The sequence below is a fragment of the Typopeltis vanoorti genome, chromosome 1, assembly GCF_054136105.1.
Source record: "Typopeltis vanoorti isolate ZY-2024b chromosome 1, IOZ_Tvanoo_1.0, whole genome shotgun sequence".
In the NCBI taxonomy this organism is placed as follows: domain Eukaryota; kingdom Metazoa; phylum Arthropoda; class Arachnida; order Uropygi; family Thelyphonidae; genus Typopeltis; species Typopeltis vanoorti.
The window spans coordinates 20,823,745-20,845,124 of NC_143549.1; the positions used below are offsets into that span (position 1 = coordinate 20,823,745).

Here is a 21,380-nt window from a genome sequence, read left to right on the forward strand (position 1 = left end):
AGGTGTTACGATATATAAATTCCCTTTTTTATTGATAAAAGTCAACCATCCTCATGGATAGTGAAGCTGAAGGTTCAAATTTAACTACAATACAGTCTGATAATGAATTTCAAGGATATATTATTATTTTTGGAATTTTTAATTTATCATCATCATCATCATCATCAAATTCCTGCCATGTACCCTCAAGGGGTGTACAGGATATGACAGTACTACATGAAAAAATTACATCATTACTAACTTCCTATCTACAATTTTCCTCCAAATCAGTCTCTGTTACTTGTCAAGACTCCAACATTATCAGATCTTATATTTCTATCATCTAAGGCACTTTGTACCATATCAATCCACCTATATCTTGGTGTTCCTCTGGGTCATTTTGCTGCCAACCTGGCAGAGAACACTTGTTTTGCTAATCTTTCCTCTCCCATTCTATTTAAGTGACCATACCACCTGAGATTAGCTCTGCTAACACATTCCTGGATGCTGACAATGTCAAGTTCTTTCCTAATATCCTCATTTTTAATATGATATTGCCATTGATGCCATCTGTTCACGCCTCTAATCTTTCTCAGGACTCTCATATCTGCGGTCTCTAGTCTTTGGTCAAGTGTTTTACTTCTGACCCAGCTCTCAGATCCATAAGTTAAAACTTGTTTGAACACTGTCTTGTATACAGCTAATTTAGTGTTCCGACTGATTTCTCTCTTATTCCATATCAATTTATTCAATTGATTTCCCACCATACTAGCTTTGCTCATTCTGTTGTCTATTTCTATATTTAATTTACCATCTTCAGTAAAAATCGTGCCTAAGTAGCTGAAATGTTTCACTTGTTCCACAGGTTCTCCATTCACAACACAGTTGACATTTTCAATGATTCTGCCTATTTTCATTGTCTTTGTCTTTTTATTGCTGACCTTCATACCATATCTATTACAACAGCAATTGAATTTAGTCAGAGAATCTTGCAGACTTGTAGCAGATTTATTTAGAAGTATAACAACATCCGCATAAAGCAAAGAGCTGACATTAACATATCCAATTTTGATATCAGGTTTAATACCACTTTCCTTCATAATGTGATCCATATAGATAATGAATAACAGAGTGGATAATGTACATCCTTGTCTCACACCAGATTTAACATTTTAATGTTAAATACCATCGAATACCATCTTCCTGTACTTCTTTCAATTCTAACTGCCGACTTACAACTCAAATAAAGACTAAGTATTGCTTGATATAATGCCCCATTGACACCATATAACGGCAGCATATTGAATAGCTTCTCTCTTGGCATCTTGTCATATGCTTTTTCCAAATCGACAAAACTTAAATACAGATCTTTATTATATTCCCATGCTTTCTCGACTATTTGTCGTAAAATGAAGATCTGATCCTGACAGCCTCTATTTGGCCTGAATCCAGCTTGTTCTTCACCAAGCTTTTCTTCCACAATTCTTCTCAACCGTTTCTCAAGTATACTTGCAGAGATCTTGCCAGGAACACTCAGTAGGGAAATACCTCTGTAATTCTCACATTCAGTTTTATTTCCCTTTTTTTATATGGGTACTATGAGAGCTCTACTCCAATCATCGGGAATTCTTCCCTCTGTCCAGGCTTTCTGAACTGTGCAGTGCAGCCACTGTAAGACTTTTATACCACCATTTTTCAGCATTTCTGGTCGAATATCATCTGCTCCTGCTGCCTTTCCACATTTCAAGCCTTTGATGGCTTTTTCTACTTCAAGTATGGATATGTATTCCTGACTGCATACCTGGTCAGTGTTTTTTATCACTGTGCTGTCATCACTGCTTGTTTCATTTAGCAGTTTTTCAGAGTAATTACTCCATACTTCAAGGATATCTTTTTCTCCTGTTGTCATGTCACCTTTATCATCTCTAACTCCTTTTACAGCAATCTTTCCTCCATTCCTAAGCTTCTTCAACAACCTCCAGAATATTTTGCCACCTTCTTGATATTTATTTTCTATATTCTTGCCAAAATCCTCCCATGACTTTTGTTTAGCTAGTTTTACACACTGTTTAGCTTTCTTACATTTGTCTCTATATTCTGTAAGAGTAAAAGCTGACCTATTTGCCAGGAACTTTTGATATGCTTTCTTCTTTTCCTTCACTGCCTCTTTAACTTCCTGTTTCCACCAGGGAGTTCTGATTTTTTTATCCTTGCACACAACCTCACCACATGCCTCTCTGGCAGAATCAATCAATGTTTTCTTCAGAGTTTGCCAATGAATCTCCAAGGTTTGATTCCTGTTCTCAAACTCTTTCATTTTCTTTTCAATAATCTTTCTGTATTTTAGTCTACAGTTCACATCTGAGAGCTGCTCAACTTTTATTCGCTTTAAAACTTTCTTACATGTTATTCTTTTCAATATGAAATTCAATTTTATCCTGCTCAAGACTAAATAGTGATTCACTTCCAATTTCAAATCCTCTGTACACTCTGGTGTCCTGCACCAAGGAGAAAACATCACTATCAACAATAACATAGTCAATGAGACTTTTCTTATTCCTAGCCTCTTCTCTCCATGTGAATTTGTGCACATTTTTATGTTGGAACATGGTGTTAGTAATAACCAGTCCATGTCCTGAGCAGAAATCCAACAGATATTTGCCATTATTATTAGCTTTGCTCTTTTCTCCAAATTTTCCCAAAATATTTTTGTATGTCTCACAATCATTTCCAACTCTGCTATTTAGATCCCCAACAAGGACCAACTTTTCCTTTTTCATTGTGTCAGTTGTTTTTTCTAAAGCGTCAAAAAATTCCTCCACTTCTACCTTAGTAGAACCTTCTGTGGGACCATAGGCACAAATAAGTCTCATTGTCCAGTTCCCAATTCTCATATTTGCCCACATTACTGTACTTGAGACTGACTGCCATTCAAGAAGATTAGCCTTGTATTTTGTGTTGAATACTATGGCTACTCCTTCTTTTCCTTGATTGTCATTGCCTGAATATAACATTTTGTATTTATTGCTCAGAAAGATCTCACCAGTTTTGGTCTTTTTTGTTTCAGTCACCCCTATTATGTCGATTTGGTACTTATCTAATTCCTCAGCTAGCTCCATTTCTTTTCCAGTCAGGCTTCTTACGTTGATAGTACCGATCTTTAACTCTGGTGATGTTGAATTGGGGTTTGTTTTCAGATTTGTTCCAGTAGCTGACTTTTCGCTGTTCGCCCTGGTTCCCTGGCGAAAACAACGGGGGCCTTGTTTAACCGGGCGACGCCCCAGCCAGCATGAAATTTTGTCATGTTGTACCATCATTTTTTATTTTGGTTTAACCAATAAGAATACAATTTGGTCGGCTAAATCCCAAATTGCCAGCCCATCCTCGTTTGTTCAGTATCAAAGTAGATACCCAACAGGGTGCACCACAAGAAGGTGAGGATTGGACATTAGGTCAGAAGCCCTGGTCGGTTCTCCGCATTCCTTGAAAGGCTATGTGGAGGTCTCCTCTCAGTTATACAGCTTTGACCCTTAAGCACCCCATTTTTAATTTAGCAATGTAAATATATGTTGATGGGATTCTGGGTTCACGTGTGATCGTTGTATATTTACATTGATAGGATTCAAAGTGTTAATCTACAAGGACACAAAATGGATGAATCAACTATAACAGTAATTTTAAGTGCTGAATACAAAGGGACTGGTAAGGCTGCTTCACGTTTATTATGCATGTAGACAACTCAAAATCAAAGTATTATAATGATTGAATTAGAGAGACTTCTTTCTACATGGATCAAAGATTGTAACCAAAAACAGATCCTGTTAAGCACTGACCTTATTAAATCGAAAGCATTTAGTCTTTCTGCAGCCTTGAAAGAAAGGGCTATCAGTGATGGAAAAGAATTCCACACTAGTGCTGGGTGGTTTGAGCATTTCAAAAAGAAAAATATCCTACATAATGTTCGAATCACAGGTGAAGCTGCAAGTGCAGATAAGGAGGTGGCTGCAAATTACCCAGAGATTTTGAAGAAAATTGTGGAAGAAGGAGGGGCCATTGTGACCAACAAATATTTAACATCGATGAAACCTGCCTTTTTTTTTGGAAGCAAATGCCTTTCAAGACTTCTGGCCAAATCAGAGAAATCTCAGCCTGGTTATAAAGTCGCAAAGGATAGAATGACACTTTTATTAGGAGGCAATGCTGAAGGTGATATAAAGTTAAAACCCATGGTAGTTTATAGGGCACAAAATCCTAGGGCCCTCAAAAGCTCATTAATCAAGCTTCTTTCTCTCCCCCCCCCCATTATTTGGAAGTCTAAAAAGAATTCATGAATTACTAAAGCTATATTCAAAATATGGTTTGCAAGTTATTTTTGTTCAACAGTTGATAATCTTGATTTTAAAGCTCTGCTTATTTTAGACAGTGCACCTGATCACCCTACTTCTTTTGATTCATTATGTGAGTACATTCAAGTGATATTTTTACCCCCAAATACAGCTTCTCTCATACAACCATGGACCAGGGGATTATCACAACCTATAAGGCATACTGCCTGAGAAGAACATTTAAACAAGCAATAGAAGCAACATTTCTGGAAGAAATTTAATGTTAAATCTGCTATTAAAAATATTCATCAATCTTGGAATGAAATTACTGCTAGCGATATGCGAGCCGATTGGTACCACGTTCTTCCACATTGTGCAAATGATTTTAGAGGCTTTTCAAATGAACTGGATAATGTTGTCGAGTAAATTGCCAACATTGGATGTGAACTGGGTTTTGATGAGACTGACAATGATAATGTCCAAGAGTTAATTAAATCTTATTTTGAGGAATTGAGTTATTCCAACCTGCTAAATCCTAAAGAATATGAAGAAAATTTAACCACTAACAGTCAGCCCAAAGAGATTTCACAGAAACAATTTGAAAATATTTTTCATATAATCGAAGTTTTTAAGCAGCAATGCTAAGAGGCTGACCCTGATGAAGAGAAAATTCTTCTGCAGTAAAATTTGCAGAAGAGTAGAAAAGGCAATAGGACCATACCATCAACTGATGGTATGGTCCAACAACATCTTTAGCTAAGATGACAGGAAAAAGACTATGAAAAAAAAGAAACAGAATTCTCACCAAACTATGTTAGCTCAATTCTTTTTTAAGAACTAGAATAATAAATTTATATTCTGAATATGTTTTATTGTCTTTCAGCTTCATGGTTAACTAGGCCCTGAGACACCCTAATTTCTTTATAAATAAAATTAAGGGTCAAAAAAAAAATGTGAGTGAATTATACTTTTTTCCATAGGTTATTATATTTGATTAGTGGGTTTTTGATTAATACGCTTGTTTTAAAGAACGTATTAGGCGTATTAATTGAAGGATTGCTCTATTTAAATTTTGTAGATCTAGAAAAAGGCATACAACAAAGATCCAAGTGTAAATCTGTTCAAAACACTACAATTATATGATGTGTATGGATCACTGTACCATGCAATACACAGTCTATGTTTAAGTTGTAAGTCAGCAGTAAGGAGGTACAGGAAGATGGATTGGTGTAAAATCAGGTACGAGACAAAGGTATACACTATCTCATAATTATTCATCATCTAAAAGGATCATATTATGAAGGAAAGTGACATTAAACCTGAAGGAGATTGAATGCTTTTTTTCTTTATACAGATTAATCTATACTCTTAAATAAATCTAGTATAAATTTGTAGGATTTCATAACTTAATTGAATAACTGTTCTAACAAGCATCTCATCTTCTTTATAACTTTATAACTGTTCTAACAAGCATTAGCATCAAAATCAGCAATAAGGAAAAAAAAAACCAAAACTGTGAAAATAGCCAGGAGCATGAAAACTTCAAATGGATTATGAATAGAAAATGTATAAAACAAGTAAAACATTTCAACTACTTAGGTGCAGTTTTTAGTGACTGTGGCAAATTAAATATGGAAATAGATAATAAAATTAGCAAAGTTGGTATCATGAAAAGTCAACTAAATAAATTGATTCATTTGATTCCCCACACTAAACTAACAATATACAAGACTGTATTTAAGCCAGTTTTAACTTATGGAACTGAAAGCTGAGTCAGAGGTAAAATAGTTGGATCATAGACTGTGGTGACAAATATTGAGATTGATATTTGTCACCACAGTCTATGATCAACTATGATCTACTAAATAAATTGATTCATTTGATTCCCCACACTAAACTAACAATACACAAGACTGTATTTAAGCCAGTTTTAACTTATGGAACTGAAAGCTGAGTCAGAGGTAAAATAGTTGATCATAGACTGTGGTGACAAATATTGAGAGTTCTGAGAAGTTTAGGAGAGTGAACAGATGGAATCACTGGCTGAATCATGTTAAAAGATGTTAGGAAAGGGCTTGACATTAATAGCATTAGTGAATCTGTGAACAGAGTAATCTTAGGTAGTACGGTCCACTTAAACAGAATGGGAGTGAAAAAAATAGCAAAGCCGGTTTTTGTTGCTAAGATGACAGGAAAAAGACTAGAGGTGATTGATGCATTTAAGAAGTGCCTTAGAAGACTGAAATATAAGCGCTGAGAGCATTGCAGGTCCAGTCAATAGAACTAATAGGCATAATTGTAGGAAAATTGTCGACAGGAAGTTAGTAATGATGTAAACTTTTCACATAGCATCATTTGATTATTATCAAATCAGGAATTTGATAATTATGCATGATAACGATGCTAATCAGCATTTAGCATTCTGTTATTACATTTGTTTTTTTATTCGGTGTTTGCACTGAATCTTGGTGGCCTGTGTAGCCCATTGGAAATGACATTTGTATCCATTGTGCCAGGCTGCCCAACTTCAACCAGCTCCCAAGTTAATTGATCTCTCACAGATGCAAGTAGAATTCTTTCCCCTGGAAGTTTAGATTTTTAATCCTGAGTATATTCTACAGTCAGGAAAATTGGCTGTAGAACCCATGCTATTTCAGACAATAATAAAGTACATTACAGATCATGAGGTAGCAGCAGTTGTCTGCAATACTCTTTTCACCAGGTGCTACTTAAAATTATTGGTAGTTTGGATTAACTATCTCCTGTTGGCTCTGGGTGGATATTGTCCCTAAGTCTCCAAAGGTTAAATATGGCTGAAATGTCCTTGCCCACTCTCTTTGGGAAATAGAAGGCATTAGTAGATTTACTTTATTATCCAGATTATTGAGAAAATTAGCAAAAAAGTTCAAAATGATGATATTTCTGCTCTTGCTGGATCAAGTTTATGTTAATGAATTTTCACTAGAAAACTTAGAGACCAGAATAGTTTGGTCACAGAGGATAATTTGCTATACTAAATTTTCTTTAGTATGGTATCATGTGTGCATGTGTTTGGTTGGGAATTTTCGATTGTTTGTTATGTTGAGTAAATTTTCTGTAATATAGTGAGAGTTGAGTCTGTATTCCTACAGTGTATATACCAAGGGTGGTTCTGCATTAAATTGATTATCATGATTTAATGCGGAACCACTCTTGGTTCCGCGCTGATATCACTAGACAAGGATGCTTTTATGAGCTGTATTTTTTATAGTGGTCTTCAGTCATGCTTTCATTTGCTGAAGTTGTTTTAACTCTTCAGCACATTCCTGATTCTTTCTTTTTTTTTTTTTTTTTTCAGATGAATTGAACTAACACACTTAACAGATTTTTAGTGATAGATATGCACAAATTCATTAAAAGCAAACTCATTAATTAAAAACACTCATAAATGGCTAAACATTGAAAAAGCAAAGATCTTGGTTATAAAACTTATATCACAGTATAGTTATAATTCATAATATATAAGCTATATGAAGTAAGTTATTTTAGAAAATGAAAAAAAAACAACTCATGTGTAGAAGTTAATTGTAAACACTGTTGTATACACTTTGTTTTCACATTTAAGAAATTGGAGCAGGGTTGCTTGTTTGTTGTTGTTGCTGCATTTTCATGTTTACTCATTGCAGTCATTCATAATGAGCTACTGATTTAATGTTCAGTAGTTAATTTTGAACAGTGGACCCTTTCTACATGTTTTTTTTTTAAATATAATGTGTGTAACATTGTGTAAAAATGAAACTTTTATGTTTTTTTCACTTTGTAAGGATGATTTGTTTGCACCTTTGTTACAGTATATACAGTGTTCTCAGTTAAAATTCCTGTAATTATTAAAATTACATAAATGTTATCATTGTTTAAATAGATTGTAACTTAAGATAATTATTATGGACCTCCAAGTAGTCATAAAACTCATTGCAGGGAGGTGAGGCATAGTCTTTTTATACCACTCCTTAAACCCATTCACTGTCCTATCATGCACTGAATTCCAACTATCATTGTTTGGCAAGACATCAAAAGGCACAGCTGCCATTTGGGTAGGCTCTAAGTTTCCTATTCTTTGCCCATTCAAATTCTGTTTTGGAAGCATTAATAGTTTTCTTATATCTATTTCAGACTTGGGTATAAGCATTGAAGGAGGATGGAGTTCTTGATATAAGCCAGTTGTGGTATGCTTGATTTTTCATTTTTAAAACCTTGGCACATCTTTTGGAGAACCAGGATTTAATTAGGGGAAGTTTTTCTTTTTATTGTTTGCCTTCTGAATAAAAATTCTTCCTTCTCTTTCTTAGACCTGTCTGTGGAACCATAGGTACAAATAAATTTCACTCTTCAATTTTCCACTTTGATATATGTTCACATCACTCTTTTGACATTGACTTCCATTTTAAAAAATTTCCTTGTGTTTAGTGACACTGTAACCATTTCTTCCTTTCTCTGATCATTATTGCCCGAATCTAACATCATGTTTTGTTATATAGAAGAATCTTGCCTATTTTTGACTTAATTAGTTCTATCTGTGTGGTACGTCTCTAAATCATCTGCCAGTTTTGCCCCTTTTTCTTTGTTGTGGTGCCTATCTTGAATTTTGCCAATGTGGAGTAGGAGTGGTTAAAGTAAGATAAATATAGTTTAAATTTAATTAAAATTATTGATATAAATAGCAAATGTAAAATATTTATTTACTCTTGTAATTTTTTTATCATACATGTGTTTCTCACACATTTATCATCACCAATTTCCTGATGTGTACCCCTCATGAACCAAGGGGTGTTCAGATTACTCTGATTAGCCCAACATGATTAAATTTACATAATTATTAATCTCCTGCCAACAATATTCCTCCAAATTGGTCTATTACTTGAGTATTCCAATATTGTCATATCTAACATTTTGTGCTTCTAACGTGCTTCTGTCTGCATCAGTTCACCTAGACCTTGTCTTCTTCTGGGTCTCTTTCCTGCCATCTTGGCATCAAACACCTGTTTTGCTAACCTTTCCTCACCCATTCTTTTGTGGCCATACCATCTTAGATTATCTCTGCTTACACTTTTTTTCTTCTCATAATGTCAAGTTCCTTTCTAATTTCTTTATTTTTAATGATTCTGCAACTGATGCCATCTGTTCCATCCCTTAATTTTTCTCAAAACCCTCCTGTCTGTTGTCTCTAGTCTTTGATTGAGTGCTTTATTTCTAACCCAACTCTCAAACCCACAAATTAAAACTGGTTTGAACACTGTCTTGTATACTGCGAGTTTGGTATTTTGGCTAATTTCTCTCATTATTATTATCATGTGACACTTCCAGGGAGTCCAAAGACTCATCGATGGAGTGCGTCTACTCTACAACTCTCCATCTCCACTTCTCAATCCACCAGTTATCATCGTCATCTACTGTCCAGTATCACCATCACTAGTATTTTCATAGACAATCACAAACATCCATGCCCATGGCAGGATTCAAACCCACAGCCTTTTGACTGGAGAGTGAATATGCTAACCACTCAGCCAACCAGGCCAGCATTTATATGAAATTTATATTTCATATAAATTTGTTCAGCTCACCATACCAGCTTGCATATTCTGTTGTTTATTTCCAGGTTTAATTTGCCATCTTCACTAAAAATTTCGCCTAAATAGCAGAAATGTTTTACTTGTTTTATAGGATTTCCATTGAGAATGCAGCTGATGTTTTCTACATTTCTACTTGTTTTCATAGTTTTGGTGTTCTTATTGCTTATTTTCATGCCAAATTTGTTACAGCTGTTATTTAATTTAGTTAGAGAATCTTGGAGACTTGCACTAGGTGTGTTTAGAAGTATACCATCATCTGCATAAACCAAAAAACTAAATTTGACATGTCCAATTCTAATATCAGGCCTAATGACACTTCCTTTCATAAGGTGATCCATACAGATGATAAATAAAAGTGGTGATAATGCACCTCCTTGTCTTTTCCCTGATTTTACATCAAACCATCTTCTTGTATTTCCTAGCTGAATGATAACTTAAATATAGACCATGTATTGCTCTATATATAGTGTTCCATTTAGCCCATATGACTATAGTGTTTTGAAAAGTTTTTCTCTGGGCACCTTGTCTTATGCCTTTTCCAAATCTACAAAATTTAAGTACAGGAAGGTGGTTTAATGTTAAATCTGATGTCAGACAAGGATGTACTTTATCCCCCTCTGTTATTCATTATCTATATGGATCACATTATGAAGGAAAGTGGTATGAAGAATATCAAAATTGGAAATTCTGGAAATGTTAATCTCAGCTCTTTGCTTTATGCAGATGAAATTATACCTCTAAATAAATAATCTACTACAAGTCTGCAAGATTTCCTGACTAAAGTGAATAACTGTTGTAATAGATACGGTATGAAGGTCAGCATTAAAAAGACAAAGATGCAGAAACATTGGAAATATCAACTTATTTAATTTAGTTAGAGAATCACATTATGAAGGAAAGTGGTAGGATCACATTATGAAGGAAAGTGGTATGAAGAATATCAAAATTGGAAATTCTGGAAATGTTAATCTCAGCTCTTTGCTTTATGCAGATGAAATTATACCTCTAAATAAATAATCTACTACAAGTCTGCAAGATTTCCTGACTAAAGTGAATAACTGTTGTAATAGATACGGTATGAAGGTCAGCATTAAAAAGACAAAGATGCAGAAACATTGGAAATATCAACTTATTTAATTTAGTTAGAGAATCACATTATGAAGGAAAGTGGTAGGATCACATTATGAAGGAAAGTGGTATGAAGAATATCAAAATTGGAAATTCTGGAAATGTTAATCTGAGCTCTTCGCTTTATGCAGATGAAATTATACCTCTAAATAAATAATCTACTACAAGTCTGCAAGATTTCCTGACTAAAGTGAATAACTGTTGTAATAGATACGGTATGAAGGTCAGCATTAAAAAGACAAAGATGCAGAAACATTGGAAATATCAACTGCATTATGAATGGAGAACCTATAGAACAAGTAAAGCATTTCAGCTACTTAGGCATGATTTTTAGTGAAGATGGTAAATTAAATATGGAAACACACAACAGAATCAACAAAACTGGTATGGTAGGCAGTCAAGTGAATAAATTTATATGGAATAAGAAAGAAATTAGTCGGAACACTAAATTAGCTGTATACAAGACAGTGTTCATGTTCAAACCAGTTTTAACTTATGGATCTGAGAGCTGGGTCAGAAGTAAAACACTTGACCAGACTGCAGATATGAGAGTCCTGAGAAAGATTAGGGGCATGAACAGATGGCATCGATGGAAATATCATATTAAAAACGAGGATATTAGGAAAGAACTTGACATTGTCAGCATCCAGGAATGCATTATGCTAATCTTTGGTGGTATGGTCACTTAAACAGAATGGGAGAGGAAACATTAGCAAAACAAGTGTTCTCTGTCCGGTTGGCAGGAAAAAGACCCAGAGGAAGACCAAGATATAGGTGGATTGATACGGTAAAAAATGTCTTAGAAGATAGAAATATAAGATCTGATAACGATGGAGTCTTTACAGGTAACAGACTGATTTGGAAGAAAATTGTAGATAGGAAGTTAGTAACGATGTAATTTTTCGTGTAGTACTATCATATCCTGTACACCCCCTTTAAGGGTATATATCAGGAATTTGATGATAATGACTAAACTTACAGATTCTTGTCGTATCCCAATAATTTTTCAACTATTTGTTGTAAAATGAAAATATGATCTTGACAACCACTCTTTGGCCTTAACCTATAAATTAAAGATGCCAAGAAGTTATAGTCTTGGTTTCCTCCTTTATCCAAGTGTATGCAAACAAAGTTTGCATGTGAAGTAGCTTCAGGACTGGGCTACTTGTATATAGAGGCTATGGAAAGGGCCACTACCCAGACCAATTTCTACCTTTATTGAGGTCAGCCAGACCGTGATGTGATACGAAGATTAAAGTAATGCAGAAGTCATATTTCCATATACATTATTACTAAAATACTCTGGATTAGAAATAGACATTGAAAGTTTTTTTTACTTGGTTATATTTTAAATTAAAGATGCTAAGAAATCGTATTCTTGGTTTCATCCCTTATCTGAGTGTAAGCAAACAAAGTTTACACGTGAAATGTAAACTCTGTTTACTTTTACACTTTGTGACTTGGCACGAAGTGTAAAAGCAAACACTTCGTGACTTGGCACAACTTCATGAATGGAAAAATGATGTCTACATTACTTCAACCAAGTTTCTCTTGGTTGAATCTTTTAAATTAAAGATGCCAAGAAAACGTATTCTTGGTTTCATCCGTTATCCGAGTGTAAGCAAACAAAGTTTACACGTGAAGTGTAAACTTTGTTTGCTTTTACACTTCGTGACTTGGCACAACTTCATGAATGGAAAAACGATGTCTACGTTGATTTTTTAACGATACTTGTGACATAATGATTAGAAATATATACACGTTATCACAAGAATAATGTTTAATTTGCCAAATATTTCAGTCTGAATATTACAGACCATCTTCAGTGGCTACATAGGAATAGTTTTTTAAAAAACAAAGTGGAATACGAACAATCGCTCATTCATACATAGAACGAGCCGCATGATGTCATATCGCTAAGTATTAGAAGAGTAAACATTTTTAAAACATAATTAAACATATTAATTCAGAAATTCATATAATGATCTTAAATAACATTAGACTGATAAAAAAAAAAAAAAAAAAAGAATTCTCTAGAATTTCAGAACCAATTTCTTTAGAATTCTCGAAATTGGTTCTGAAATCCCGGAAATGTAAGGAATTGGAACTCAACGTATTGAATCTTGGTTGTTCTGTGTTGGTTTGTAAGAATCGAAAAGATGTTGTGTACTCTTTTTGATTCTTACAAAAAAAATATGATCTAACAGCCACTTATACATCTATTAACAAATTATCCAACCATTTTCCTTCATCTAAAGATAAACGCTCAACCTTGTCTCTACCTGATGTGTATCAAGTTCCTTGTAATTGTAATCTTTCTTACTTTGGACAAATTGGATGTTACATAGGAAAAAAGAATTCAAGAGCATCAGTCATCAATTCAACACAACAAACCTGAAAAATCTGGATTAGCTCAGCATGGATTAGAAACAAACCACAACATCCTTTGCTCCAAGTCTCTCTTCCTACACAGATGTCACTACAAATTTGAACGTTTATTTAAAGAAAGTGTAGAGGCCTTACTTTAACGTCCTAACTTGAATCATAATGACTGTATATCTATATCAAAAATTTGGGAAAGTTTAATCAGGATAACACATAAATTTTTATTTTTTATTTTTTATTTTTATCAGTCTAATGTTATTTAAGATCATTATATGAATTTCTGAATTAATATCTTTAATTATGTTTTAAAAATGTTTACTCTTCTAATACTTAACGTTATGACCATGCGGCTCGTTCTATGTATGAATGATCAATTGTTCATATTCCACTTTGTTTTTTTAGAAAACTATTCCTATGTAGCCACTGAAGATGGTCTGTAATATTCAGACCAAAATATTTGGCAAATTAAACATTATTCTTGTGCTAATGTGTACATATTTCTGATGTCTACATTACTTCAACCAAGTTTATCTTCCACAGTCTTTCTCCACCTCTTTTCAAGTATGCCTGCATAAATCTTACCTGAAACATTCAGCTTAATTCCTTTTTTATAGTTGGGAACTATGATAGCTCTGCTCCAATCATTTGGAATTCGAACTTCTAACCAGGCCCTCTGAATTATGAAGTGTTAACCATCAGAAAAAATTTTATTCCTCACACTTAATTATTTCTTATTGATATCATCAAATCCAGCTACCTTTCCAGATTTCAAGTTTGTGATGTTTTTTTCTATCTCAAGTACTGATATGGTCTCTGTATTCCTGTTGAAAATTTTCTAGTATGGTGCTGTCGCTGCTTGCTCCTTATCTTCGGTTTTCATGTCACCTTTAACATCTTTGTGTCCTTTTACAATACTGCTTTTCCATTTCTGAGCTTTTTCAATAGTCTCCAGAACATTTTGGCACTCTCCTGTTATTTATTTTCTGTATTCTTACTAAAGTCCTCTCATAACATTTGCTTAGCTACTTTTACACATAACTTAGCTCTCTTGCATTTTTCTCTGTAGTCTTTCAGGCTCTGCCAACTTATTTGTTAGGAACTTTTGGTATGCTGTTTTCTTGTCCATGAATGCTTCTTTAGCATTTTGTGTCCACCATGGAGTCCTTATTTTTCTATCCTTGCAGATAACTTTACCACATACCTCAATGGGGAGTCTTCTTAGATACTGTTATAATAATGATAATACCTCACTAGCTGAATCAATCAGAGTCTTCTTCAGAGTTTGCCTGAAACTCCAAGGTTTGGATTCTTGTTTTTGATCTATTTATTTTTTCTTCAATAACATTTGTATAGTTGAGTCTACAGGTTACTTGTAAAAGCTGCTCAACTTTAATTCCTTTTAACAGTTTCTACATTCTTTTCAATGCGATATTCATTTTTATTTTGCTTAGCACTAAGCAAAATAAATTTGGTCACTTCCAGTTTCAAATCATCTGTACACTCTTGTATCTGAATCAGCATGAAGATATCACTATCAACAATGGCATCATTGGCATAGTCAATCTGAGTTTTCTTATTTCTGGTATCTTCTCTCCATGAACTTGTGCACATTTTTATGTTGGAACATGGTGTTAGTAATGACTAGTCTCCATGACTAGCTACTAATAATTGTAATTATTTGCTGTACTTCTGCTCAGGACATAGGTCCTGAGCAGAAGTACAGCAAATAATTACAATTATTAGTAGCTTTCTCCTTTTCTCCAAATATTCCCAAAACATTCTGATATGCTTGGTGTTTCATACTTTGCTGTACAGATCTCTGACAACGACCACTTTTTCCATTTTCTTTATGCCAGCTGTTTGTTCCAAATGATCAAGAAAAATTCCTCCCCTTGTTCCTTACAAGAACCTTCTGTGGAACCATAGGCACAAGAAAGTTTCATTGTCCACTTCCCCATTTTGAAGCTTGCCCACATAACTACTTAAAACTGCCTTTCAATCCAGAAGTTTATTTTCATGTTTCGTGTTGAATGCTATCGCTACTCCTTCCTTTCCTTGATCATTATCGCCTGAACATAACATCCTGTACTTATTATATAGTAAGATCTCAACTATTTTTGTCTTCTTGGTCTCAGTAATGCCAATTATGAACATGCAGTGCCTTTCACTTCTTCTGCAAGTTCAATTTACTTTTCATTAGTACTAGTATTATTGATGGTTCCTATCTTCAGTTCTTCTGATGTCAGGTTTATTCTTTTTCTAAATGTTGAATCAGTGACTGACTTCACTATTTGTCCTGGCTCCCTGATGAAAACAATGGGAGCCTTGTGTAACTGGGAACATCCCAGCTGGCATGAAATTTAATACATGTGATGGTACAACATGAGTACAATTTGGTCAGCTAAGTCTCAGATTGGGGTGCTTAAGGAACAAAGCTGTATAACTGAGAGTAGACCTCCACATAGCCTTTAAAGGAATGTGATGAACCGACCAGGGCTTCTGACCTAATGTCCAATCCTCACCTTCTCTTGGTGCACCCTGTTGGGTATCTACTTGGATACTAAACGAACGAGGATGGGCTGGCAATTTGGGATTTAGCAGAGCAAATTGTATTCTTATTGGTTAAACCAAAATAAAAAATGATGGTACAACATGACAAAATGTCATGCCGGCTGGGGCATCGCCATGTTAAACAAGGCCCCCGTTGTTTTCGCCAGGGAACCAGGGCGAACAGCAAAAAGTCAGCTACTGGAACAAATCTGAAAACAAAACCCAATTAAACATCACCAGAGTTAAAGATCGGTACTATCAACGTAAGAAGCCTGAATGACAAAGAAATGGAGCTAGCTGAGGAATTAGATAAGTACCAGATCAACATAATAGGGGTGACTGAAACAAAAAAGACCAAAACTGGTGAGATCTTTCTGAGCAATAAATACAAAATGTTATATTCAGGCAATGACAATCAAAGAAAAGAAGGAGTAGCCATAGTATTCAACACAAAATACGAGGCTAATCTTCTTGAATGGCAGTCAGTCTCAAGTAGAGTAATGTGAGCAAATATGAGAATGGGGAACTGGACAATGAGACTTATTTGTGCCTATGGTCCCACAGAAGGTTCTACTAAGGTAGAAGTGGAGGAATTTTTTGACGCTTTAGAAAAAGCAACTGACACAATGAAAAAGGAAAAGTTGGTCCTGTTGGGGATCTAAATAGCAGAGTAGGAAATGATTGTGAGACATACAAAAATATTTTGGGAAAATTTGGAGAAAAGAGCAAAGCTAATAATAATGGCAAATATCTGTTGGATTTCTGCTCAGGACATGGACTGGTTATTACTAACACCATGTTCCAACATAAAAATGTGCACAACTTCACATGGAGAGAAGAGGCTAGGAATAAGAAAAGTCTCATTGACTATGTTATTGTTGATAGTGATGTTTTCTCCCTGGTGCAGAACACCAGAGTGTACAGAGGATTTGAAATTGGAAGTAATCACTATTTAGTCTTGAGCAGGATAAAATTGAATTTCATATTGAAAAGAATAACATGTAAGAAAGTTTTAAATTGAATAAAAGTTGAGCAGCTCTCAGATGCAAACTGTAGACTAAAATACACAAAGATTATTGAAGAAAAAATGAAAGAGTTTGAGAACAGGAATCAAACCTTGGAGATTCAGTGGCAAGCCTTGATGAAAGCCCTGACTGATTCAGCTAGAGAGGCATGTGGTGAAGTTGTCTGCAAGGATAGAAAAATTAGAACTCCATGGTGGACACAGGAAGTTAAAGAGGCAGTGAAGGAAAAGAAGAAAGCATATCAAAAGTTTCTGGCAAATAAGTCAGCTCGTGGTCTTAGATAATACAGAGACAAATGCAAGAATGCTAAACAGTGTGTAAAACTAGCTAAAAGAAAGTCATGGGAGGACTTTGGCAAGAATATAGAATATAAATATAAAGAAGGTGGCAAAATATTCTGGAGGTTGTTGAAGAAGCTTAGGAATGGAGGAAAGAGTGCCGTAAAAGGAGTTAGAGATGATAAACGTGACATGAAAATGGGAGAAAAAGATATCCTTGGAGTATGGAGTAATTACTTTGAAAAACTGCTTAATGAAACAAGGCGGTGATGACAGCCTAATGGTAAAAAAAACTGACCAGGCATGCAGTAAGGAATACATATCCATACTTGAAGTAGAAAAAGCCATCAAAGGCTTGAAATGTGGAAAGGCAGCAGGAGTAGATTAGATATTATTTGACCAGAAATGCTGAAGTATGGTGGTATAAGAGTCTTACATTGGCTGCACTGCATAGTTCAGAAAGCCTGGACAGAGGGATGAATTCCCAATGATTGGAGTAGAGCTCTCATAGTACCCATATAAAAAAAGGGAAATAAAACTGAATGTGAGAATTACAGAGGTATTTCCCTACTGAGTGTTCCTGCAAGATCTATGCAAGTATACTTGAGAAACGGTTGAGATGAATTGTGGAAGAAAAGCTTGGTGAAGAACAAGCTGGATTCAGGCCAAATAGAGGCTGTCAGGATCAGATCTTCACTTTACGACAAATAGTCAAGAAAATATGGGAATATAACAGAGATCTGTATTTAAGTTTTGTCGATTTGGAAAAGGCATATGTCAAGATGCCAAGAGAGAAGCTATTCAATACGCTACAGTTATATGGTGTCAATGGGGCATTATATCAAACAATACTTAGTCTTTATTTGAGTTGTAAGTCAGCATTTAGAATTGAAGGAAGTACAGGAAGATGGTTTAATGTTAAATCTGGTGTGAGACAAGGGTGTACATTATCCCCTCTGTTATTCATTATCTATATGGATCACATTATGAAGGAAACTGGTATTAAACAGGATATCAGAATTGGAGATGTTAATGTCGGCTCTTTGCTTTATGCGGATGATGTTATACTTCTGAATAAATCCGCTACAAGTCTACAGGATTCTCTGACTAAATTGAGTAGCTGTTGTAATAGATATGGTATGAAGGTCAGCAATAAAAAGACAAAGACAATGAAAATAGGCAGAATCATTGAAAATGTCAACTGTGTTGTGAATGGAGAACCTGTGGAACAAGTGAAACATTTCAGCTACTTAGGCATGATTTTTAGTGAAGATGGTAAATTAAATATAGAAATAGACAACAGAATCAGCAAAGCTAGTATGGTGGGAAGTCAATTGAATAAATTCATATGGAATAAGAGAGAAATTAGTCGGAACACTAAATTAGCTGTATACGAGACAGTGTTCAAACCAGTTTTAACTTATGGATCTGAGAGCTGGGTCAGAAGTAAAACACTTGACCAAAGACTAGGGATCACAGATATGAGAGTCCTGAGAAAGATTATAGGTGTGAACAGATGGGATCAATGGCAGTATCATATTAAAAATGAGGATATTAGGAAAGGACTTGACATTGTCAACATCCAGGAATGCGTTAGCAGAGCTAATCTCAGGTGGTATGGTCACTTAAACAGAATGGGCGAGGAAAGATTAGTAAACCAAGTGTTCTCTGCCAGGTTGGCAGTAAAACGACCCAGAGGAAGAACAAGATATAGGTGGATTGATACGGTACAAAGTGCCTTAGACGATAGAAATATAAGATGTGATAATGTTGGGGTCTTGACAAGTAACAGACTGATTTGGAGTTAAATTGTAGATAGGAAGTTAGTAATGATGTAATTTTTTTCATGTAGTACTATCATATCCTCTACACCTCTTGAGGGTACATGCGCAGGAATTTGATGATGAAGTCTCAGATTGCCAGTCTATCCTTGTTTGTTCAGTACTCAGTAGATACCTATTAATGTGGCACATCACATGAAAGAGGATTTGACATTAGATCACAATCCTCAGTCAGTTCTCTGCATTCTTGAAAGGCGGCATGGAGTTCTCTTCCCAGTTATTTTGCTTTGACTCTTAAATGACACATGTTCATTATGTGCTGTGGCTGTACAGATGAAACACCAGACATACCGTAACTGGCTGAAATCAAGAACCCCATCCTCCTTTAGAGCTTATACCCTAGAATAGATGCAAAAAAAACAATCAATGCTTCCAAAACAGTGTTCGAAAGAGCAAAAAGCAGGAAACAAGCCTGTCCAAATGGCAGCCGAGCCTTTTGGTCTCTCGTCAAAGCAATTAGTCGTAACTTGTGCCCAACACTATTCCTACCCTTACCATACCCAGATGACTCTATTGCACCATCACCCACAGAAAAAGCCAATCTTCTGGCTTCACACTTTGCTTCCAATGCAGGCATAACTGATGATGGTAAATGTTCCATAACCATTCTAGACACCAACATACAATGTCCCGTATATCCTTTAGCCAGGATGAGATCAGAAAAATACTGTCCAAATTAGACAAAAAAAGGCTCCTGGGCCCTGATGGCATTCTCCCAATTGTCCTGAAAGTTTGTGCACAGAACTGACTCCTATGTTGCCTATATATACTCTCTTACTCCACTGGAATCTATCCCACAAACTGGAAATTGGCCTACATTCAACTATTCCCAAGAAGGATGACAAGTCACTGCCGTTCAACTACTGCCCTATCTCACTTACCTCAGTACTGTCTAAATTAATGGAAAAAATCATCCCAACTCATACGCTACCTTGAAGACACCCATCTAATTAATGACTGCCAGTATTGATTCCTTTGCTGCTGATCAACAGGAGATCTGCTCACATATGTCACCCATCTCTGGACAAATGCCATAGAGAAATTTGGCAAATCTCAAGTGGTTACACTTGATGTCTCCAAAGCCTTTTGACCGTGTCTAGCACAAAGGCTTACTAAGTAAACTACCATAATTTGATCTATCTCAGGACTTGTGTAGTTGGATTTACAGCTTTCTGTCTGGATGCACACTGTGTGATGGTGGATGGTTTCCTATCCTCGCCCCGTTCAACTAATGCTGGGGTTCCACAAGGTCTGTCCTCTCACCAATCCTCTTCCTGCTATATATCAATGACCTACTTCAGTTGACCTCCAACCCAATACACAATTTTGCAGACATCAGCACATTACACTCTTCACTTTCATTTGATAAACCCTACTCTACACAACTCACCTCAACCTACATATCATCAACCACCACCACCCTAATTCTGATCTCCATGCCATTCTCCAATAGGGTTCATCAATTTCATCAATAACCTCATCAATTTCAGTGCTAATAAAATCCAGTTCTGTCCTTCCCATAAAAAAGAACCATTTTCTCCTGTATTCTTTTTGATGATACTCAAATTTTAATATAGTTTGAGAATTCTCTTCTTGGAATTACCCTTACATCAAACCTCTCCTGCATAAATACATCACAACCATTGCATCCTCAGCTTCAAAAAAACTAGGATTTCTCTTTTGCTCAAGACATTACTTCTCCCCTGAACAGCTGTTAACATTATACAAATCACAAATCTGCCCAGCTATTGAATACTGCTCCCATATGGGGTTGAGTCCCTAAAAGCTCCCTCAGAATGCTTGACTCAATACTTGAGCAATTAGACTTATTGATGACCCATCTCTTACCAACTCACTCCCTGCACTTTCACACAGATGTTTGGTTTCTGCAATATGTATATTCTACAAATATTTCCATGGGAAATCCTCATCTGAAATAATGTCAATAATTCTTCCATCTCAGTACTAAGCTTGTTGGAACATGTGCTGCTTCTGCTCAATATCGCTTCACAGTACATCTAGAAACACAGAACAAGTTTCTTTTCCTCCTCCTTCATCCCTGCAACTACAGCACTTTGGAGGAACAGTCTCTCCCTACTGTGTTTCAAAAGGAATACAATTTACAGTCATTTAAATCAAATGTAAACAAGTTCCTCCTTTCTCAACCCACTACCCATACACGATACTAATGTGCTATAGGTTGATCAACCAACCTCTTCTGTATGGGCACAACATTAAAAAAAAAAAAAAAAAAGTTCTT

The 21,380-nt window shown here is 35.4% G+C and overlaps 1 protein-coding gene across 4 annotated transcripts in view; it reads left to right on the forward strand.

Moving 5' to 3' along the window:
- The window catches only part of LOC150109823 (SLIT-ROBO Rho GTPase-activating protein 1-like), a 564,129-nt gene that overhangs the window by 212,199 nt on the left and 330,550 nt on the right, over positions 1-21,380 (forward strand). The window lies entirely within an intron of this gene.